The following is a 21036-nucleotide window of genomic DNA, read 5'->3' on the forward strand; positions in this document are numbered from 1 at the left end:
TAAAGCACAGGCTGCTGTCTGCACCTCCCAGCAAACTGGGGACACAGGAGGATGGCAGAAATCTTGCCTCAGTTTGCTGAAGCTCCCTCTGAGGAACTTCTCTTCCCAACAGTGGAAGCCCCTTTGTTTTCTGAAGTCCTAAATCAGAGCAGCACTTCCAATCACAGATTCCTCTAGTCTGGGCTACATTTTAGAAAGAGTTTGTCTGCTGCTCATAAATGTGTTTTTCTAGAAAATGTATTTTCACACACATTCTTCTTTGATAAATATGTTTTATAGGTTGCTAGTTTAAGGGTTTGCTTACTTTGTAAAAGTATGTTATTTGTGTGGATTTTTTCTTTTAGAAAAAAGTGAATGTTCACCTCATATTCAGAAGAGCTTTTTATTTATTAACCTGTCCAAAGGCTAAAGCATTTGACAGAAGCATAAATGTTTTTGTTGTAAAGATACCACCAACATTAGTGGAAATTTGTCTTTGGGTACCAGAGATCTGTGTTTCCCTGGAAAAGATGATCTCCAGCAGATCTTTGGTTTATGTGGTGCACTGCAAGCACATAACTGCCATGAGGAATTACCATCTCTTCTTCACAAAGAAAAGAAAACACTCTCTTGTGTGAGGAGTGTGACTTTCCTCTGAAACCTAAATGACGTGCAAGAATGACAGCATCCATCTTCTCATTCAGTTCAGATTAAAAATATTTCTTATTTCTTCATCTGCAAAAACTTTGGCCATTTTAGGTGGAAAAATTTTTAAGAGCAGAAGGGATGAATAAACTTTTCCTGTTGAGTTCTGAAATAAATTTTTGAACCACATTTAATAAATATTTTATTTAGCTGCTGCTGCTTCTTTGGTGTCAGTCCAGAGCAGATGCTCACAAGTTTGCTTCTTACTGTCTTTTTAAAATATCATTCAGGAGCTTTTTTTGGTATCACATTTTCTCCCTTGGAATGAACAGTCATATTCCAGTGACGTAGAAGATTGTCAGATAATTTTTTACCCAAATATGCCTTTGTTTGATTTATAAAATTTCAGTTTCTATTAAATTCTGATAGGATGATGAATTTCAGAAGCCAGGACCTTGTTTTGGGCTACAGAATAAGAATGCAAAGAGACTAATTTGTCTAAATTATGCCGTGATTTTTATTTTTTGAGCTTTACTTTGTATCTTTTGATGTCTCTGACTTGTTCTGGATTATGGGGCTTCCTTTTTTTTTTTTTTTTTTTTTTTTTTTTGCCTGAGCAATATTTTTGGGAGAAAAGGTTGTTTCCATTTGGTTCACAGCTCTAAGTGTTATCTTTCAGATATCAGGACTACTGGGAAAATCATGCTCTCAATTAATCCATTAACATCCTGTTACCAACTTTGGAGCCCTCCAGACCCTTTCCTGCGCTGCTGCCTCCAGCTTGGCAGCCAGTGATGTGTTCCACCAGGGTACCCCAAGCCCTTTTTTGGGAAACCAGGCACCTCTCGGTGTATCTTGTGCCAACAACCACAAAATAGCAATAAGTAATGAGCAAATGTCATGGGGCAACACAGGCATCACCTCTAAGGAACCCTGTCAGAGAGCAATGGGCTGGTCCCAAACCATAGCACCAAGGTGTTTCTGCAGTATTGTAGAAAAGTTTAGGCTTCATTCGAATACTTTTTTTTATCTGGAGTTTTTATGCATTTAACAAAAAATTGTGCTGGTTTTCTTTTTTTTTTTTTTTTGACCTCTTTGTAAAAATGTTGCATTCCTAAAAAATGCCCCAAGAGCTCCACTAAAAGACTATGGCTACAAGTCTGAAAACTTGCATTGCTCCTAAGCTGGCTGGCAGCCTCAGCTTGCTTAGGAACCTGTCAACAGAACACAGGAGGCTCTTTTCTGAATTTCAGAGCCATTCCTTTCTTTTCACTGTTGTTTATCTCCAGTGCTGAATGCATAGAAGGGGAGATAAATCACTGCAATTGCTGGTATTTCATACTTACATAAATGCATCACTGAGGCTGTATGTACTTCCGTTTTGTGAAAAAATGATTGCTGCTCAAACTGAGAGCAGGTCAAAAGTGCACAGAAGCCATCTCAGGGTTAAGAACAAAATAAATAAATAAATAGCAGAATCTGTTGACCCTGGTGTGGAGAAATGCACACCTGAACTCCCTGTTGTATGCATGAGGTGTTTCCTCACTTACCAGGCAGAAAACTTTGGAAGAACTTCCTGTGGTGACGCACCTGACAGCGCTCAGCAGATAATAACAGGGAACAAGGCTGTGACTTGGGATTAGCACTGTGCATGCAGGGTCCTCTCTGGGACTTCCTGCACCAGTGATGCTGCAAAAATTTATGGAGCCCAGAGCAGGCACCACCAAAATGTGTAAACATCCGTGTGAAGAAAAAATAAAAAATAGACAGAAAGCAATCCTTTTATATTTCCTTTTATTTTCCTTTGGAACATCTGTCACACAGAGAGCAGAGCAGAAAGAAATCAGCAAACAAGTGAAAGGTGCCTTAGGTGGGTAGATATGAGTGGCACAGGCAGTGGAAGGAGGGAAAGAATTTGAATGTCTGTGGTGTCAGGGTTAAGCCTCCTGTCCTGGGCCATGGCCTTGAGCATGAGCACCCCAAAACTGCTGTGGGGAGCAGGAGTCTCCTGTGGCTGTGGGGAGGTCAGGGTTCTCCATTCCCTGTTTTGAAGGATGGGTACAAGTCAGTGTGCTCAGTAAAGCAAAAGCAGGTGGGAGGTGGAGTCTGTAAGAAGCCCTTAGCTGCTGGGAATGGGCTGACTCAGGAAATAATGACAGATAATAACAAGAGACAGCAAGAGGTAGGAGCGTGGTAAATAATGTGGATGATTCCTGCAAAGGAAAGCAGTGAAAGGCTCACTGCCTCCAACAGGAAGGGAGACATTCTTCACCATGGTAGTGGTTAGGTTATGTAGCAGGTCTCTTCCATCTCTCTCCCTGAGATCATACACGACATGCCAGGCATGTTACCTATAATCAAGCATACCATCAGGCACCATTTACCCAGGGGTGTGCCTTGGCTCCTCTGCTCTTTCCAGAGTTATGCAATTACCACCATTAGGCATAGTTCCCTGAGCACAAGCATCCATGACTCAAGGAGGGCTGTCTACCTGTCCAACTGCTCACAGGCTCAATTAAACACTGTCATGGAGCAAAACACAGGGTCCATTTGCACTGCAGCATGCCATGGCAGCCTGGTGCATGAAGTTACCTTGTACAGGTGCCAGGTCAGGACCTTGAGGGGAAGGGGGTGGCACATTCCTGCATATACACATGGGAAGCTGGATACTGCTCCTGCGCTATACTGACAGCATCAGGCTTAATAAAAATATTGCTGCCTCTTACAAAAAAAAAATTTTAAAAATAGAGAACTAAAAAGTAGAGTGGACGAGATAATGTGCTAAATACTGTCCTTTTGAAAGGTCTGATCTCTGCTTGCTTTGATTTCAGTGCTGGTCTTTCTCAGTGCCATTTTTAACGTTGCACACTTGGACTGCTCAATAGCAGCGATCCCCGGCACGGTGTAGCGGATGGTGTTAAGACTCCAGCCTAATACTTGAGACGCCTTGGTTTTATTCCCTTCTTTGATGGTCTAATCCCAGACTCATCCCAGCTAAATTTAGGAACTGCCTGAAGTAGGAGCTTTGCTTCCTTTCCAGAGGAGCCAGGGATGATGCTGGGCTGTGGCCTCTCTATGCCTTGTATTTCTTAGAAGCTGGGGAGGGGGCTGAGGACATTGGGGAAGGGCTGGGAAAATATAAAGAGACTGGAAAAGAAGAGGGACTACTACCAAGCACTGAAGTGAAGGACTAACTCTCAGGTAATCAATTTTCATCCCTGAAGTAGGAGAAATGGTCTTTATGCCAAAAAAAAAAAAGGGTGAGGAGGAGGAATGCATGGAGTGTAGTGAGGAATGTTGATGAGACAGTAATGGGGAGAAGGGCAGGGAACTTTAATTTAGAGACCAACCCCAGCCTGTTTCTTTATGCACCAGTGATGCACACCAAGTAACTCATGAGGATTTGAAAAAGCTAGCCTTTCCTTATGGACTTGTCAGGCCAAAGCTTGGATTCTCTGTTACAGGTAGAAAGCAAAGTGACAGGCAAGCTGCTGTCTTTCCATAGACCTCTGGAAGAGGCTCAGAGGACGGGGTGAACCATACTCAGGGGAAAGAAGTGTTCACAGGGCTGCCAGTAGCAGTACTGCTTGGTACATCAGCTTACACAGAAAGTGCCCTCATGAAAGAGAGGAAATGGTAGATTGGCAGATGTTGTGATGATGGGCATATGAAGATTAGAGCAGATGTGGTATTTAAGACTCTGTAGAATGGAGCTACACAGCATCACCAGAACACAAGGAGAAAAAAAAATCACTGGATTTCCATAAGCAGATGTTAATGTACTGAAGCTGGCTTCTTTTTCATGATTTGTTTTTTTGTTTGTTGGTTTTGGTGAGTACAGCAAGTATGTTATTACATGACTGTGGTAAAGAGCAGTGGACTCTAATGATCACAGCAGATTAATCCTTACAAAAGCTCTATGAGTAGTAGCATTATTATTAATGCTGGCAAAAGTCTTTAAAGGCAAAGCATGAATAAATGCAAGGTGTTCACATTGGCATTCCAGATGCTTGATAATGAACAGCCCCAAGGACTGTGTATTTGCTCTCACCATCTCCTCTGGAGCCTGCCACAGATGAGGAATGGACAAAGTGTTGCACTGGTCCTGAGGATGACTGTTGACTTTTAGGAAATGTCATCTTACATCCTGTGGTAGCTTTGTTGTGGTTGTTGATACCACTGGTTTCCTTTGTTTCTGTAGTAGGAAGCCTGGGGGATTTGAAGTGTGTCTAGTGCTTCTATTGTTTGTATCTTGGTGGACTTTGGCTGTAATATGCAAAATAGCTTTAAATAAAATATATTCCAAAAATACATATTATTACAGAATATATAGATATGTATAATTACAAATTACCAAAAAGATGTCACTCTACATGGGAAAGACAAAAGGGAAAATGTGTAAAAGAAGAGGAAAATTAAACATGCCTGGCAGCTTCCCTGTGGTAGATCCATCACCCAGAACCTATGTAAAAATACTGTCTTTCTCTCCCTCCATCCCTATTCTGTTTCTCTACATTTCTGATTTTTTTAAGTGCTTGGTAATTTCTTTCCCATTCCTAACACGAGTTTCCTGAAAGTCTTGTTGCTGGGCTGAGGGCAAAATCTGATTCAGAAGAAAGTTTCTATTTAGTGACACAGCCTGTGAAACTTCCCAGTAGCCTGTGAACCCTGGTGAAGCTTCCTTCTTGGGCAGAGCTGTGCTTGGAGCAGCCACAGGAGGTAGTGCCCCTCTCCTGAATTGCTAGATTTTTCCCCTGAAGGAAGAACCAGAAGCATCTCCTTGAAGCCTTACAGGTGGGGCAGCATCCTGCTAGTCAGTAGCAGCTGTTAGCCAGGCACCCCTCCAGGCAGTGCCATCCTGAACACTTCACACTGCCTTGACTTGGTCACTTAATAGGACACAGGGACAGGTTGGAATTTGCCCTGAGCTTGTCTGTACAAGTCACTCCACTGTCCTTGCCCCTGCTGTGAATCCCTAAGATTTATCTTTAAAGTGAGATAAAATGAGTTGCCAAGGCTTAGGGTGACTTTCCAGGGTACCTTGATGGGTTTTTTGGTCAAGCAAGGTGGGAGCAGATGTTGTTTTGTCAGCAGACATGCTGCCCTACCAGGCTGGTGTGTTCCTCAGCTCCTCGTCTCTTGGGAAAAGTGGTCTGTGAATGTGCAGAACAACAACTGGAAAAAGGACAAGGGACACTTCTGGTTTTTTTTACTCAAAGTGACAGTGTGGCCAGAAGCACTAATGGGGCTTTTTGAATGTGGATTCAGGGCAAGCTCTGGGGTTTCAATCCAGGGCAAGGATGTCATCAGTGTGAGAGAAATTTTAGTCTGGGAGTGAAGGTGTGTGTGTGTCCAGAAAGATTCTGACCAAGCTGCTCAGCTTTTGAAATGGGGGATGAAAGGAGCCTGAAGATTATAAGCACTTCCCTGGAAAACAAAACCCTCAAGCCTTGACACACACCCTGTGGCATACAGCAGGCTGTTAACTAGGTGACCTAACGAGTTTTATAGTACATTCCTCATCACTGAGAGTTTTTGAAACCACTAGTTGATTTTTAACTAAAATGGATGTGCTTAGTTTAAAGAGGCATTGATTCAGGGAAGCCTCCTCACCTGTGTAGTAAGGCATATCACATTGGACACTTGTGCAAGTCCTTTTGATTTATGAATTTATTAACATTTCCTCCAAATAGTAAGTTCACTGGATATATTTCACAGATTGCAAAAGATGTTCTGCGTGATTGTAAAAATTTGTTGTGGTCAGCAGTTTGTAGTGATTTTTGAACAGGAATGCATTTTCCTGTAAAGTACGACTAACTTCCACCCCCTCCTCTTCGCCTCCACCCTGGCTTGTGAATTGTTTCCAATTTCAAATACTTAATCATGGGAATTTCTGGTGTTTTACATTCTGGGTAGAATTCAGAGATTGCAAACTTTCTGTGATCCACTTTATTGCAGCAAGATTCTTTCCAGAAACATTATACTATGTGTTGCTGTTTTGTGACTGGGACATGTGGTAAATCTACTTCAAGAATGAGTCAGTGCCAGATTTCTATGTTGTCATGCATACAGAGCAAAATAAGAAACATCTGTCCTTTTTTTTTAATTCACTGAAAAGAAATGTTATAAGTACAAACCATTATAGGTAGTACAAGGTGATGCACAAGTGAAATAAAAAGAGCCAGTTGGAGGCATATTCTGGCATTCATTAAAAAAAAAGACAAATCACTAAAAATTATTTACTACTAATAAATATTGGTATTTAATATTCTGCATCTCTTTAGGAGTCCCCACTATTTGTCTTGTGACTATGACTTGTGTGGAATATTATTATCATCTTTCAGGGTCTGAAATCAGTTGCAATTTTTTCACCTTTGTTGAAGCTTGCTGCTGTATTTTTAAATATTGACTCCAATTCCATATATTATAAATTATTTTTTCTTTCAAAATATTTTGTTCTTTATTCTGTGTTGTTCTTTGGACCCTTCTTTGGGACTGTATCTGTTCAGAGGGACTCATCCTTCTCTTCTGTTCACATTTTTTCATGCAGAGCAACTTCAGTGTAACTGTATGGGAATCTGTTCCTGGCCCTGAAAGCTAAAATTGGAAATATACTCTTGTAGGTTAGTGTAAAGAAAACCCCAATTCATTTTGCTTTAAGAACTGCAGGCAGGATGAACAGCATTATAGACCTTGCTTGATACAAATTTTTCTATAAGCTCACAGGCAGTCCTCTCAATAAAGACAACAAAATTGCTGTCATATTTATCATGCTGGGGTGTTTCAGCTCCATGGGATAAACTTGGCAGTGTGCTTGCTCTGAGTACTTGGAAAGCAGCCCTATACATCTCAGTTTGCAGCATTCCAGTAGATTAGGAAAAATCTATCTCTCTTTTTTCACCCTTCATATTTCATATAGTGATGGTGCTTTCCCTGAGTGCTTGTTACAGTTATTTTTTTGGAAAACAACGTGCATTTTTCTGTACAATGTTGGCTGAAAACATAACAAGACTATACCAGTGCTCTTCCCTTAGGTTAACAAATCTCAGTCTAAACAAGATTGAGAGAGTAAGGGCTGAGTGAAATGTTTCAGTTCAGAATCCCTTAATGGACCTAGGCAGAAATTTAATATGCTTTGGAAAAAAGGGTTTATCACAGCAAGTTATTTCTATTGGGGTAAGACAGAACATAATTTTAGAAGCCTCTGTATCACCTTAAAAATATCATAAAATATAACTAAAGATTTATATAATCATTAAAACTAAATATTAATTTGGTTCAAAATGCTTTGCAAATTTGATCACAAATATTTCATCTTCCTAAATGAAATTATTTCTTTTGGTTTACTGAAAACTTTGAAAAATAACTACAATTTTTTTAGCAGAACTGTAGACACCCAGATATTCACTCACATGTTTTGCTCCTTGGCCTCATATTTAGAGCCCTGTCAAAATTACAAGAAGGAATATAATAACAAACATTGTTAAAATATTTTTTCACTTGTGTTTCTAACTTTGCCTGGGCAGGGTTTGTCCTGTCTGGTACTTGCTGCCATGTGACTTCTTGTGACACTGCTGCCTTTGTGTGTGCATCAGTAACTTAAATGTTGGATACAGTGCTATGGACTTTTGTTAAGACCAGAAAGGTAACATTATTGGAAAAGTATTAGTCAGACACAATAGATAATTGTCTTGGAATCTCTACTTTATATTTCCCTGCTGTTCTTCTAATACCTCATCAGGTACTTTTGCTTGTGCATGGAGACGTGCATTTCCCAAGCATTCCCTTCCTTTGCTCTTATGGCAATTTTAGTTGTTGGTGATCATGACAAATTGAAATCGAGCAGTTGTAGCAGTTTAGTGAAGATTCAACAAGACAGGAATGTCAAGAGTGCACTAGCTTGTTTTTAGGAGCACTATCAATGCTCCCTTTATCCTGTGGGAACAGCTGTGCCTTTGTTTTGGTGGTGCTGTTTTTTGGAAGATGAGTGAATAAGAGACCATTGATACTTTTCCCCCCACAAAATCTCATGTGTGTTCTTTGCCTGGCATGTCACTCTCTGAAGTGTAAAACTGGTGTGTCACTTTGATTTTTGCATATTTGAAGACCCAAAAATGGGGGAGGAGCAGTGAGTACCAACTCTGCAGGTACTACTGGATTATTTTATCCTGAGACTCATAAAAGGAGGCTATTCCCTGGCAAAACCATGGAGCATCACTGCTGGGTTCCCATGCCTCTAACAACTAGACACGTGTTGGTGAAGGATGAGGTAATTTCCAGATGAAGGGTGGATGGTGCTGCAAGAGTTACAGTGGCAGAACAGCTGCTGGTGGGGATGGTCTCCTCCCAGGTGGTTCCCACAGTTGTGCTCCATAGATGGCTGAGGTAGGTCCCACGGAGGGAAGGAGAAGGGAAGGTGGAGGAAAGCAGTACATTACTGGCAGTTTGCTCTGTGTGTACATATTCTTTTCATTCAGTTCTCCCTTTGGCTGTAACAGCACAGGCTTTGCATGACAGATGGCTTATTGTTTCTCTCCTGTAAGCTACTAAAAGATTTCTGGGCAGGAACTCACAGTGTTCCTTTGGGAAAGGCACTTTGCAAGATCTGGGTGCTGTCTCGAGGGACCTGAGATCTAAGTCCCCTAGACCACAGGCAGGCAAAAAGTGGTGGGGCTTTATATGTAGCATCCAAAAATACATTTGCTGCTTGTACTAGATCCTCTTTAGTTTGGGATTCAGAAAACATAATGACTTCCAGATATTGCCAATATAAATATATAAAAATACAATTTTTTGGTGTTAAAATGTTAGCTGAAAGGAATGGAAAAAATTACTGAAAAGATAATATTCCTGTAGAAAAAAATCAATTTAAATTTACAGGCCATATTACTACATATTGAGAAGAATCACAGCATCTTTAGAAACATCCTTAATGAACCTTGTGCTTTTGTAGACAGTAAAGAATGAAAGCAAACTCAATCAATTCTTTCCTAGTAGCTATTACAAAAAGCGTGTCTAAATATAAGTATATAATAGTTGTGGAAATAAAAACAAACTATGCAAAACATTTCAGCTTAGATACTGGTAAAGGTCTGGTCTGTAGCCACAGCAGCAAGTAGGTGGCCAGATCTCTGGCCCTGTGTTTTAGTGCTAGAGGCCCTAAAATACAGAGCCAGAGAAGGCACACTACATAAGGAATGGTTATTTAAAATCAGGGAATATGTCCTGTGGAAATTTCTGTCAGAATTCTCAATGCCATAAAGTAAGACAAAATCCTGGCTCTGGCTGTTTCAGTTTCAGCACAATATTTTTGTGGATGTGGTATCACTTTAAAGCCCATCCTGTGGCTTTAATTCGTCACATGAAAGCTGACTAATCTTTATGTATATTTATGGATATTTTAGCAAGCACAAAATAACATTATGCTTAATAACAACTTATTCCTTTATTTGTTTTGTTTAAAGATACAATGAATCTTGGAGGCCAGGTTTGATTAACAATAAATTTGTGGTTCTCATGAATATCCAGTATCCTACAGAATCATGGAAGAAAATACTGGAAGAATAACCAATTGCAGACTTGCAGAAGTAAACAAACCTAAAATTTTTACCTTAAGACTAAAAGAAAATGTGTTATACCAAAACATTCAAAAGTTTTGGTGACATTCCTAAATATACAGGAAAAGCTTTCAAACCTGAGCCTGTAAGAAGAAAAAAGGGTACAATTAAAAAAACCCCAAAAAGCACCACCAGAAAAAGACAACTTTTGAGCAGGCTGCTGTGAGGTGCTGAACAAATGCAGAACTGGAGCCCTAAGTGTTTAGAGCTGGATCACATAAAGGGCTACAGACAACAGGTACTTGTTTCCTCTCAGGCATCATGGATACAGTGCTATGGACTTTATAGATCTGAAATAGCCAGATCACTCCAAACCTTCCACAGCAGGTGAGATCCTGCCTCCACTGAAGTTAGTGGGGATTTATACTGACTCAGCTGGGACCAGGCTCTCATTTTCATGATCTGATAAAAGCAATGCTGACATTAATTAAAAGTCATGCTCTCGGTCATGTTCTGGCTCAGTGTTAGACCTTTGAGTGATGCAATATCTTTTACATTCTCCTGAAGAGCCATTACCTGATAAACCTTGTGATTAATTTTGGGATACTTTTGTTTTGGTTTTTGGTGTTTTTTTCTTTAATGATTCCCGTGTCAACTTCCCCAGCTTTGAATGAAATAAGGAGGTCTCTTGGTGACCAAATTCTTGTTAAGGGTTTAAATATGCTCAGGGAAGGGAGGAGGATTTGCACTTCGCAAACAATCCCAAGCTCACAAGCTCTTATTTTATTCCTTTTACTTGGAGCTTCATAACAAGGATGATTTATTTGCAAATGAATTACTTTAATAATAGGTTTTGAGTTACACAGAATATAGGCAATCTTGACCCCCATCTCTGCAGCTGTAAAAGTAACAGCATGGGTGTGGTTGCCTGGTGGCTGGCCAGGATGATCCAGTTCAAGGGGGCGGATAAAATAACATTTACACTTACAGTAACTGTTTAAAAATGTAATTTGAGTTCTGCCAAATCCTTCCAGTTCATTTTGGGAATCCAGCTTGTTAAGGTTGCCAACACTCAATTCTTCTCACCTTAGTTTTTTGCAAGTTTTCTCCTTCTGCCAGATGCATTTTGCTGCAATAGTGTCACTACAGAGCATGAAGTTCCTCCCCCAGCCTTGCTCTGTGAATGGCTCTGGTGGGACACTCCTTGCTGTCAGCCTGCCCAAGCAAGCAGTGACTGAGCCTGGCCCGTGAGACTCAGCACGGAGGGAGGACACAATCCCAGAGGAAGTGTTCCACTTACAGACAGCTCTGTTTGTGTCTGCTGCAGTAAATGCTCCCAAGCCAAGTAAGGTCAGGCATTCGTTGGATCCATGAGAATGCATGTGGTGGAGAAGATGAAGCCTTGGAGGCTGGAACTTGTCCTTCTGAGCTGGAATTTCAGAAGTGTTCCCAGGCAGAGCGGGCAATGGGAATCAGGCACCATGTCTAACAACAGGACAGAAGGAGGTCTTGAGCACTTTGTGGACTCACAGCTGCTTAAAGAGGGGCAAGTGCTGTCTGATATAGCCAGATCACTCCAAATGGACTAAGGGCTTACTCTCCCAGAGTTCCTGCTAAGGCAGCACTTGTTTGAGGACACAGGGTGATCCTGCACTGTGCCTGGCACAGGCTGCACACAGCGCTTTGCTGTGTCTGGTCCTTGCAGCTCTCACCTGCCTCACCACTGTGCAGAGCAGTTGTGAAGTGCTGCAGCACTCCAGAACATGTTTTTTCCAGAACAAAAAGTGGAAGGCAGCAGCTATGGATAGGAATAGCAACCATTTCCAGTGGCATCCTGTCAGCTGTGCTTACTCGTGTGAATTGATGGATTGTAGGGATTTTTAGTAAAGACCCCAAGCACGGTGGTGCTCGTTCTACTGCTGCAAAGAAAATTGTTTTGGAGAGTTTGCAGTCTCTGCTGTTTGAAGGTCCATGCTCACAGCAGGCCCATCCAGCCCAGCTTTTGGGACTACTCACAGAGTTCTTTCTTGCTAACACCAACCCATTGCATGACAGCATCCATAACTAATGCAGAATGGGTCACAGATCTTAACACCTTAGGGTCCACTGTCTGCCCCATCTTTATTATACCATCATATTTCATCCACTTTAGGTAAAATACGTTTTTTTCAAATCAGCATCTAGTGCTGAATATGAGAGAGATGTAGAATCACCTCTTCAGAGACTTGTTCACATGACAAATTATTGTATTCTCTTGTTAAGTCAACCTTTCTGCCTTGAATTTGGCCAAGTTTTTCAGGTTAAAAAGATGTGCTTTTTTCAGATTAAAGAGCACACTTAGTACCTCTCCTTAGTGAAGATATCCACATGTCCACATGGTCCTCAAGTCAGCCTTGCTTTGTGTCTGGATCCTGAAGTGATAAGATTTGTGATCTTCTTTTGTCCACTACCTTCTCTTATCCAACACATTTGGAATTGTTCGCTGATTTCAAACAAGTTTGAAAGAGTATAGAAGTCTCAAAGAGACTTCGTGCAGGCTTGATGAAAAGTTGGTCTGGGCAGAGGAGAGAGACTCAGAGAAGGGAGACTCAGCTGCCACACACTATTTGGCAGCACATGGCCAGCCAGTCAGTGGGAAGGTGTTTACAGGCCACCTGCAGCATACATTAGTGGAGTCAGAAGAGACACCAAACTGAGGAGAGTTTTCCTCAAGTTTTGTTTACATCAAACCCCTTTACACCAAAAATTGATATGAATTTATGCATCATGCATTTTGCTTTCATAAAACATTTTCTCTTTTTAAATAAAATTGTTTTTCTCTTATTAAACTTTTCAGTAAATTACATTTTCTTCTGCTCTCTAGTCCTTTGTGTCTTCTTGTCTTTACCTTTTATCCTCTCCAGATATTTCAAAACCTAAATTATGTGTACCAGAATGTATGTGGAAAACTGCTACTGATTTTAATGTCTTATTCACAGCCTTACTTTCTCCTTTCTTCCACACCTTCCAGCTTTTCTAGCGGTAGCTTTGAAAGATGAATGTTGCTTATCTGTCATGAGCCCCAGCTAGACCTTGTAGCTGATGATTTCTAACCCAGTTCTGCAGACAGAGGCTGTTTCTGAAAGCATGATCATTCTTGGCTCTGGACACAGTCTCTAGAAAAATGTGAGGGGTTTTCCAGATCACTCTATTCAGCCACTGTGGTATTCTCAGCAGAGCAAGAAGTCCTTAATCAAATTAATTTTAACCGATAATTATTTTTTCTTTACTTCTACTGCAGTAAAATGCCGTAGTACTTCTTTTCAACAATGCCTAAAAAGACCCTGAAATAGAAAAGAAATTAACAAATTACATTGTATCATATATGAGAGATAAAAATTACATCACTGGTGAACCTCTTCTAAGACAGCACTGAGGACAATGTAAGAATCTTTTAGAATAAATCTGTTTACTTTTCATAATACACTGACTTTGACTTAGTCTGCAACAGTGAAAAATAGTGGTGGTTTGCCAGAGGTCCTACACACATGGTGTCAGGTGGTCATCAGTGTCTTTAGAGCCATTGCATATAGACTTTATGAACTTTTAACTTTGTATTTAATTTTATTTTCAATTATATTTTCCTTTCCAGTAGAGTATTCTTAACAAGTTTAGGTTCAATGAAAGCCATTGGATACTCCTTTAGGAATTTCCTTTAAAAGTTTTGAAACTCTGAATTTTCTATAGGAAACTGGGATGTTGGCTTTTAAAGGAAAGTCATTATAAAAATCTTCAACACCTTTAAATAAGGTGTGGCTATTTCTTTTTCTCTCCATAAGCGTCTATTAAAAATTTCACCAAATTAAAGTGATTCAAACACTGAAATTTCCATTCAGTATCAGCACAGAATCTGTAGAATCATGCAGCCAAAAATCTGGAAGACATTAGCATAAACTGTACCCCAATCTTCAGCATTTGTAAGTCAGATTAATCAGGAGGAAGCAAGAGACTGTGAAATTGGTTAGACATTCAAATAACTGAAAATTAATTGTGAGGAAAGTTTTCTATCTCCATTCACTAAACAAATTCAATCAACAAGATATGCTTAAGGTATCAATTGAGGCAAGAATATAGGAGGATATTGTTTTAATTAGGAGATGGCAGTTTCAAATGCTACTTTTGAATCCAGTCCAATGTTTTCAGTGTACACAGACTGTTTCCAAAACACACTTTTAAATATTAGAGCTTCAGCTCTGGTTTTAAGTACTGCAGTTTGATGAGCTGTTCTGGTCTGGGGCTAGTAAACAAGTCTAGAACTTGCTGGATTTCTCCCAGCAGAAAAATCATCATCCGCTTATTTTAATGTTTTCTGGATTTGTCAAGTCTGTCCTGCAATCTTTTTCTCTGGGATAACATGCAATGCTGTCATCTCCTGGGAATATGGGAAGATTTTCAGTTGTAATAATAACATTCAAGTGAGCTTTTAGTGAAAAATCTTCCTTTTGCCTATAAAAGAGGTCAGCTTCCCTGAAGCTAAATTTTCACAGCAATCTGTGAAGTTTTTGATATATCACTCCTGTTGAATTTTAATAGGGACAGAGTGCTTAGGTTTGTACAGATGTTTGATTTACATCCAGACCAGGGGTCTGGTTTTTTGAGCTTCCCAACATACAACAGATGTACAGGTAAGAGCAAACTAGTTTATGTGTGGGTACAGGACATTTGTGCTTATGTTAGTCGTGGAATTAACTGGTCAAAAGAGATCTTTTCATCCATGCAACATTCTTCTGGTTGTTAAGATGTGCAGACATGCAAACAAAAAATCATTCCATGCTGTGCTTAGGCGGAAAAATATGTGTGCAGTTCAGAGAGAGAAATGCTTTTTAGTTTTTTGTTTGTTTGCTTGTTTTTAAAACTCCTTTTTGTTCTTCCCCTCTTCATCAGCCCAACACATTCTAACACGACCAACCTAAGTCATGCTCACAATACCCTGCTGTTATTAACACTGTACTGAGCAAACACTATACTAGGCAAAATGTCTGTTGGTTTGAGAAGCATTTCTCCAACCTTGCAGAGATTTTTGTGTCTGAAGTGCTTCTCAGGCACAGACAATACTATGGATAGAGTGTGTAGCATGGCAGGCACCTTGTTGCCTCTTTATCCATGAACATATTTGGACAAAAGTCTAAGACACCTGCTGTCTGAGCTACCAGATGCCTTTTTCTAGGAAGGAGATGCTGGTCTCTTTTGCTGTTCTAGACACATTTAAAAATACTTGGAGACTGCACAGTATCTGTGTTCTTACTGCATTTGCTGCAACAAAGACCAGCTATTAATGGTCATGGCTGGGCTCTTTGAACTCAGGCTTGCTTTATCCCCTGAAGATATTATGATGGTGAGTGTGTCACTCCATCAAAAAGTAGATGGGTTTTGAAATAAATGCAAAGTCTGACCAGAAGGGCCCAGTGTCAGAAGTCTGGAGGTGGGTACCACAGGGAGATGGAGAAGGAGGGAGGGCATTATCCAAGCTGCTAGGAAAGCTGAGAAATGGAGCTGAGTCACGAGCTTCTGACCAGGCAGACTCCAAGTTTCATAGACATTCTTTCCCATGAGGCAAAGTCTCCCTGGCTGGATGGGGAGCCTTGCTGGCTGGAAGGGAGAAGACATTTCTGATTAGTCTTACCCTGTCTGACAGGATCACTACTGTGCAGACTGCTTGTAGCTGTAACAAAGTCCTTTCATCCCGCGGAGGGGATGTAAGATCTGGTCTCTGGTGGGCTGGGTTTCTTTACTTGGTATGCTGTGTAAAAAGTCAGAAAGACTTCCCTTTTGCACTGCAGTACTGCTAGCCTGGTTGTTACATGACACTTTTTAAGAGCTATTTAAAATCTCAGCTGACTGAAATGTGGGGCGGAAAGCCTGTTTTGTATTTTGTCACACAAAAGATTATGTTTATTCTTCTCTAGATTAAAAAAAAGTCTCAACTCTTTGTTTTAAGAATTTAAAAGTCTGAAAGGGGGATTCTTTAGGTTTCCAAATTTATAAAGTGTTCTTCCTGAGTGGTTAACTGTTCTCACATTTGTAAAAAGGAGGGAAGAGAAAACTGCAAAAGAGGTTTTGAAAATTGCCCTAGACTTTTATGGTTGTTTTCTGATTTGTTTTTTTCTCTGTCTAATTCTCATAAAGGTTTCTCAAATCCCAATATTTTGCTGCTCTCACCTTTATGTCTACTATGAAAATAAGTTCAATATTGGGAACATTTGTATGGTGTTGGTCTGTTTTCATTATAAACCATTTTTGTATCATAAAGCTTTGGACCAGGTCTTTACCTCCATCTTTAAATATGAAGGGACAGAAACTCAGCTGGCCTACATTGGCTTAGTTCCATGGAATTTAGTGCTCTGAACAAGTCAAAGATTTCACCCTTTGCAATGAGACTCCTTCTTATGGGATTTATTTTCTTTTGGTTGTGTAAATAATCCTTAAAATACAAAAGAAAAAAATTGTATTGATTCAGCCTTGCCCGACTCATGGAAGAAATCACGTGCAAGACCCATTGCAGAACTGCAGCTGCAGCAGTCTGCAAGTGGCAGGACAGCACCATGCTGGAGGCTCTCTCCCTGGGGTTTGCCACATGCTGGGATGGCTGTAGGATAACTTAAACACCTGCTTGGAGAACACACAGGTAATTGAATCTTAGCTTAAGCCAGTGTGTGTAATAAGATGTAGCCCTCTCCTCTGTGCAGCCTCCCAGGAACCCACAGGCAGGTTCCTGTGGCAAATCCACAGGCACTGGCCCTGCTTGGCTCCTGGCCACCCTGGCAGAGCTGCTGCCACCAGCCAGGCGTGGTGAGGACTGAGTTAGTGACAACTGCAGCAGTGGTGACACCCAGACCCTGCTGCAGCAGCAGCATCACTGCTCACATGGTCCCAAAGGCAGGGCAGCCCACCCTAACCACCACGGCTAGGAAAACCTACTGATTTATTTATTCATGGCTTTATATCAACCAGCCATGAATTATTAGCTAAAATAACAGAAGGAGCTGCTGATGGCAGCCACATTTGTCATCTTGTTAGAGCTGGAGCTCAGTTTTGACTCCTGCTTTGCTGTTCCTTTAGCTGATAGTCACATTTTAAGATTAGATGAAGACACCAAAAGCTAAGGACAAAACCCGCAAATTTCTAAATACCCAGCCTGGCATTTACTTGTACCATCATGCTCCTCCTTCCTTCAGAAACCTCCCCCTAACTTTCCCATGCAGTTGCCCACACAGTAAATGGATTCTCCTCTTTACAGGACACTAGGACACTTTTTGAGGGCCTGATAATTTTACTGACCTCTGGACCTTTTTTTTTTTTTTTTTTGGTCCTCCTCTATATTTCTTTAAGAACTGTCCCAGCTGAGTTGCAGTAGCAAGGAGAGTCCCAGCAGAGTGCTGTAGAGCTGCACTCTGCTGAGGCTCTCAGGTCTCTGCTGAGCAGTTGGAGGGTATGTAACCACGACATTCTGAAGGGGACAAATTATTAACCATCAAAAAAGAAATGTAGAAAACATGAAAAAAACATTATTTGAGATGTCTGGCAAGCCAACTGTGAGACTCTGTGAAAGGGATGAGGTGGTGGTTGTAGAGGTTGTTACTGCATGAGCTAAACCAAGAAAGCAGAAAGCTCCCATCAATTGCTTTGCAGTAGAATAGTCAGACTGAGTTTCCTCTTCATCCTGTCCTTTCTAGTAATGAAGAAAAATGTGCAACATTTAAAGTGGTAGTTCTGGCCAAAAACACAAGCAAAGTCTATGTAAGCAAGTGCTGGAGAAGTGCTGCCTCTCTTCAGCTTGGTGCAACTGTTTTCCTATGTGTGGGCTTAACCACTGTCAGCAGGGACAGCACATCCTGCTGAATGGGAAAAAATACAGGGCAGAAATCCAGCCTGAGGTCAGAAAAAGAAAACTAGTTTAGGAATAAGCAGTACCTGTCAGGCTCAATGACACAGTCATTCTGTTGCTTGCTATGGCATTTTTCTGGTGCTCACTGCAAGTAATTCATACTCAAAATGAACTCTGCATAGGCTGCTAATTCTAGCCAGCAGGCAAGACCTCCTGCTCCCCATATAAACGTGGTAATTCCCAAGATATGGAAGTTTTGCTTGTCACAACTATGCACTGAATGCAGAACCCGTCTTGTTTAAGGTTGGTGGGACCAGTTATATTAACCAGGAGGTCAGGAAATGACCTGCACTGGCATGGCACAAACAGCAAAGACTGCAGTGCAGCAGGAGCAGGCAGATGAAACCCATGGACCCCAGGGGGAAAGTCCTCAGTAAGGGCTAGGCCAGGCCAGGAGGTCATGCTGGGGAAGGGGATGTCTGAGTGACACCTGTAGGAGGCACTGGCCCATATCCCATTCCACCTCACCATTCCTGTATCCACCATCTCTGGTGCATGTGGTGCTGCCTTCTCCTTGTACTTGGAGTGTGGGCAATCTCCTCCACTCACTCTAAATACAGCAGCATTACTGCATTTTTCTCATTGTCTATATGGAAATTGTACTGTCATTTTTTTATTTCCTCCTCTGTAAGGAGGAAGATTTTCTTTTTTTTCTAGAAATAAAACATTTTAAAAGGAAAGGCCTACCTAAAAAAAAAAGCACATCTTTTTCCTTCTTGGACTCTGATTTATCTGAAAACAGATCAAGCTTCCTTTCTCCTTCAGAGCCCAGGTCCTGCTCTCCACCATGCCAAAGCACCTCTTGGTACAACACTTGGTTTCACAAGGATTTGCAGTAGTATTTGCTTTCTGCTAGCCCACCAAATGCAAACACTTGTAAAATTAAGAAAGTAAAAAAATGAGGTCAGGGCAGCAGTTATGAGAATGCCTGAGAACACAGGCTCTGACTGCTGCCTTCTGTACCAGGCAGCACTCAGAACACTTTTCCTTGATATTGCACTCCTGAGAGCAGCAGATGCCATGTAAATCTCTGTAAACCCCCACACCACATTGTATATGGCAGTGCTTAGCACTCAAGGGCTGCTTACCTTGTTTCTGAGGTATTTTTATATTGGTACATTGTTTTTTACATTTTGTTGCTGTGATTGTCTTTGAAAACCAACCAAATGGGGAATCTGTTTGCAGTTGACAGAAGGAGTTAAATTTAAAAACTGTGTTTTCTTTCTTTGATTACCAACCTCTTTAAGATGAAGCAATATCATCTTAAAAGATCTTTTGGTTATCTGCTGATAGCCAAATAAGATATTTTAAATGAAGGGCTTCATAAAAAGTCTCAAGGGAGGCTCTTAAGCTTTCCTTTCAAATAATCCTGGAGAGTTCACCACTGAAGTCTCCTATTTTGATGTAAATTTCCTGGAGAACAAGGCACACGTGCAAGCTGGGGCTCAGTCATTTCTCCCACACATGCATGTGCAAACACAGGGAGCTTGCAGACAAAACCAGACTGTTGTGACAGCAGGCTATGACAACACAGGTTTTGGTAATGGAACTTTTCAGTTCTGATTCCTATGTGAAATCATCCCTGATTTTGGGAACTAGTTAAATTGCTTACTTGTTTAAGGAACTTCAGCAAAGAACTCACAATGGCAACATTAAATAAGATAATTCACTGCCTTTTTCTGCAGAACAAATGGATTCAGTGGATTTTTATTTCAGCCTAATCTCTTTCAAAAGTCTGATCAAATAGTTTGGGAATGCTGAGTTCCACATGTGAAATGTTGCTTATGACCAATTAGAAATACATAATGCTGTCTCTGTTCTGATTTTGGGTGAACTCTGTATTAAGCCAAGGACAGACTTTTTGGTCTCTGAATGTCCTGGTGCCAGCACAAATTAACTTGTAGCTTTTTCATATTCTCCATGATCACAGAAACATAGACAAAGCTTATGAAATAGCTTACAAAATACTTTCACCAGCACTGTTATGAGAGGCACTCTGCTGAAGATGCAGCTTCAGGGTCCTTACATTAACTTGGCTTCTTTTTCTTCTCCACACCAGGGTAAGTTCTACTGCCAAGAATGTTGTTTATAGCTGAGCTGTGCCTAGACCAGGGCTAATTACTGCACAGGAGATCTCCTTAGTGGTCCATATAGCCAGGTACCTTATGTTCTGAAATGGTCAGTAATGAAAATCAGTGGAAGAGATAAAAGAAATTTTGCAGAGTGCCTTAAGGAACCTTTACAGGTTCACCTTCAGGAACCTTTACCGGTTTGGAAATCGTGAGCCATAATTTGAATATAAGCTGCTATGTTTACAATTTATAGAAGAACAATGCTCTGCAGCTCTGATCAGTTTAGGTTTTAATCAAGATGTACTTTGGACCTTTAGCAGAGGTTTCCTTTTGTTGGTTCTAAGCCTGCTGTTTGATAATCTGATTGATTGTTGCCTATTTTTTCTGTATCAAGGAAAAGGGAATAATTGTTCCCTGTTTATTTTCCCTGTGTCTTTCATGATTTAATAGATCTTCATTGCATGTCTTGTATTGTCTTGATCTGTTGCAGTTCTACTATTGCCTTCGGGGAAAAAAAAAATCTCTGAATATATCCACAGATGGATGCAGTGAGAAAACATTTTCTCCTTTAAATAATTTCTGATATTTCATACAGTCTCTCCTGAGCAGCATGTTGACATTTTCCCAGTGATACTGACATGTTTTCTGCATGGTAATGGCTATTTCAGAGCCCACTACAGGTACAGTTAGAGTAATTTTTCCATAGTACACTACATTTAATGTACTAATCCAGTTCTAACATGAAACTCTTGTGCCTATCTAGTTCTGAAAAAAAAAGCATAAGTGAACAATAAGGCACGGCTTTGTTTTCTTAGTTTTAATTGTCATTATATCATAACTCTGATTATCCATTTTGAGT

At 40.7% G+C, this 21036-nt stretch overlaps 1 protein-coding gene across 3 annotated transcripts in view; it reads left to right on the forward strand.

Moving 5' to 3' along the window:
* LNX1 (ligand of numb-protein X 1) overlaps positions 1-21036 on the forward strand; it is a 148846-nt gene that overhangs the window by 18828 nt on the left and 108982 nt on the right. Inside the window, exon 1 of one of the 3 annotated variants that reach the window (XM_030238723.2) lies at positions 20030-20165. The exons of the other annotated variants lie outside the window; for them this stretch is intronic. The gene's annotated coding sequence lies outside the window, so the exon portion shown is untranslated. Of the gene's footprint in view, positions 1-20029; positions 20166-21036 lie in introns of those variants that run through there. 3 annotated transcript variants of the gene reach the window in all.

The sequence above is a fragment of the Serinus canaria genome, chromosome 4 (assembly GCF_022539315.1).
Source record: "Serinus canaria isolate serCan28SL12 chromosome 4, serCan2020, whole genome shotgun sequence".
NCBI lineage: Eukaryota > Metazoa > Chordata > Aves > Passeriformes > Fringillidae > Serinus > Serinus canaria.